At 38.3% G+C, this 3,408-nt stretch overlaps 1 long non-coding RNA gene across 1 annotated transcript; it reads right to left on the bottom strand.

Moving 5' to 3' along the window:
* Positions 1-279: 279 nt before the first annotated feature.
* On the bottom strand, positions 280-1,449 carry LOC142527918 (uncharacterized). Its single transcript, XR_012815561.1, has 3 exons — positions 1,424-1,449; positions 1,101-1,178; positions 280-548 (listed from the first exon to the last, which is right to left on the bottom strand). It is a non-coding gene; the product is annotated as an uncharacterized LOC142527918 (long non-coding RNA).
* Positions 1,450-3,408: the final 1,959 nt, after the last annotated feature.

The raw sequence follows: 3,408 nt of genomic DNA, 5'->3' as shown, positions 1-3,408 counted from the left end.
CCAATTAAACATGCGTTCTTGTAAATATTGCAAACACCTTTGCTAATTAAACAAGAATATCTTTCTTTATCAAACATAGAAATGGAAACAATGTTTTTAACCAAATCAGGTACAAACTAAACATCTCTTAAAATTAAATTAATGACCAAACAACCAGGATTTATTAATGTAAACAGCGAAAGCGATTAAAATTTTCCATTTTGGGCCTACAGAAATTTCGGCATGACATATTCGTAAATATGACATCCCAAAAAAATCAAAACATCACAAATAATATTTATATTCTCGAAATAAAGTCATAACATCAATTCACAACCTATAGCCGCACTGGCCAGGACTAAACACATGTAGAGCCGGCAAGGCTCGTTCACACAACTATTAATTCAAAACATCGTAAAAATAATAGTACAGCTACACGGGGCATCTCCCCGATAAATGTATGACTCCATAATATAGTATATATATATATGGGAACTCTCAACCATGACTCGACGACTGGGCACCACTACCTGACGCTCCACCAGACGCGTCAAATCCTCCTGGATAACCTGCGATGACATAAAAAACAACCACAGCAAAAAAAGAAACGAGGGGTCGGGCCCCTGTACGACGAACCAGTAATATTACGACAAATATAACTAACATGAAATAAAATCAAGTAAAATGTGATGCAATGCAATGTAATGCAATGCGTGAAAGGTAACAACCGATAACGGATAACAAACGAAGTCCAAATGAATCGCGTCAACAACAGTAACAGTGGCCACCCGTGCCAGGAACGTAGCAACGCAACATCAAGTGGCCACTCATCCATGCACGTAGCATCGAGGGTACGGGAGCTACCCGCTCAGCCTTCATGAAAGTCATCATGAGTGCTAATCCTACCCACCCGCTCCATCGATGACGCAACAACTCGATAGATCAATATCAATATCAATAGCAATCAAAGGAGTCAAGGCTTAATAGTATCGACTCAAATAAATGCATGAATGCAATCACATATTCACAGAAGCACATAAAGAACGCCATAACTCATTACAAAATACTCAATGTCATCTCACGTCATAATAGACTTCGTAATGAAAACAGTTCGTATATACCTCAACTGACTTTAATTTACCACAAAATATCTTAAATCCTCAAGAAAGTCCTGGAAAATGCCAACTCAGACAAATCACCTGAATATTAATTTAAATGGTCTTACTATCATAAAAAAATTCCATAATCATTTAAATCCATCCAAAATCCAATTTCAACTATTTAGGCATTATAAATTCCTAAAATTTCAATATTCGACTAAAATGCCTAAAATAAATCATTTCTATTTTAATTCGTCGCAAAGCATCGAACTAGCTGATACTCAATTTATTTCTCTCATTAATTCAAAAATCTCTTTTTAAATATTCTAAAATTTTTTCAATACCTCGAATCAACTCAAAGTTTGTACCTACAACCAAAAATATAACCACTATCAATATTGATAACAAATTTAACAAAAAATGGAGCAACCCTTAAACAATTTCTGGAATCATAAGTTATACCTGAATATATATATATATCAAAACGAAGCTTATGACCCAAAGAATAAAATCCTTTATCAATTTCCGAACTCCGGCGACGTACGACGACGATTTAACGAGGAAACGGACGACAGGTTTTGGACGGGTTTTTGAGAATCTCGATTTTCCTATCAAAAGTGGTATCAACGGAAAGCTTACGTCGAGAGCTTTCCAACCGTATATTTACTTAAATTTTTCGGCGATCGATGATCGAGATATGGGCGGTCAAAGCGAACGGAAAGTTTGATGAAATGAAGAACAGATGCTCGAGAAGAAACGCGCGCGGTTTCCATGGAAGATTATTATTATTATTTACTTATTAATACAAACAAATGGGCTGGGCATTGGGGTTTAATTTGTTTGGGCTGGGCTAGCAAGTAAACATCTCCAACAGCCTTGGCAGCAACTCTTGCCCCATTGCCCATCCTCAAAAAGGTCTCACCTTCTCTTAGTCTCCTACTTCTTCCCATCACCTGCAAATCAATACAGAGATGTGAGTCACAGTCGGTATCCAATACCCAAGAAGTAGAGTTAATTGAAATGTTAACTTCAATATAGAACTTACAGTTTCCAGAACCCTTTTTGGGTAAGATATTATCTGCAGTTACGCCTCCAATGTCATGGATTCTTGTAGTAACGACAGATATCAGCAGTCTTGTGAGCCTTATCTTGTGTGTGTGCCACAACGGGATTCAGAGCTTGCCTCTTCATGGGCACATTCTTCTTGGGACGTTGGAAAGAACACTTCTTTCCCTTTCCATGTTAACCACTCTTCGTACCAGATGAATAACTCACATAAAGAACCGGCTTCTCTTTCTTGATGGTGTACTCAAAAGTAACAAGCATATTCACCAACTCCTCAAGGGTAGGCTCGAACTTGTTCATGCTGAAATTCACCACAAAAAGATCAAATGAGCTAGGAAGTGATAAGAGCAACAAGTCGGTGGTCAACTCTGAGGGAAACATAAGATCCATGCCAACAAGCTTGTCCACATGCCCAATCATCTTTAGGCCATGCTCATGGACCAAGGCCCCATCTCGCATGCGTAAAGTGATCAGCTCCTTGACAGTAGCATGCCTAAGAGGTCGAGTCTGCTCACCAAAGAGCTCCTTGAGATGAAAATGAATGTCAGCAGCATTCTTTGCATCCTCAAAATGCCTCTGCAGCTCATCATTTATAGAAGCTTGCATATAGTACTTAGCTTTCAAGTCATGGTCACACCATTCCTTGTAAGTCTGCAATTCCTCAGGAGTACAGCTAGTCAGAGCCTCAAACAGGGGCGACTCAGTAAGTGTATATGCTATCCTTTCCGAACTTCAAGACGATTTTCAGATTTCTTATCCAATTGAGGTAATTAGGTCCAGTTAAAATGTGTTTGTCGAGTATTGCAGATAGCGGATTGCGAATCGAAGACATTTTCAAAATTTGTACTGAAAGGTAAAATAAATAAATGTTAATGACTATTTTAAAATATTTAGTATGATATAAAGTATGGACTTTTACTTCATAAATTTTAGCTCCCACTGTTTTGACATCTTTCACCACCCTCTAGTGAAAACGAGAAACTCTTTTCCTCAGTAGGTACGTAATATCAGCCAATAATAATTCCTAAAAGGTAGTTTCTAATTGCATCTCCATGCAACCCTCTACGTAAATTTTGCCACACGTTTGATTAGGACCCAATAATATGACGTCATTCATCTTAATGTGTCAAGCCTTACCCATCGATGTTGAACCTTAATGGACGGTCGCCATGGGTTCCCTCAATAATATGAGCCAAAATCATGGGAGTTCCACATAGTTCACATCACCACGTCAATGGATGTCACAGCTTTCCGGTGTCCAGGG

This window comes from Primulina tabacum, chromosome 15 (assembly GCF_025594145.1).
Source record: "Primulina tabacum isolate GXHZ01 chromosome 15, ASM2559414v2, whole genome shotgun sequence".
Taxonomy (NCBI): domain Eukaryota; kingdom Viridiplantae; phylum Streptophyta; class Magnoliopsida; order Lamiales; family Gesneriaceae; genus Primulina; species Primulina tabacum.
Note: the sequence above shows the minus strand (reverse complement) of the source record. Positions and strands in the feature narration are given on the sequence as shown.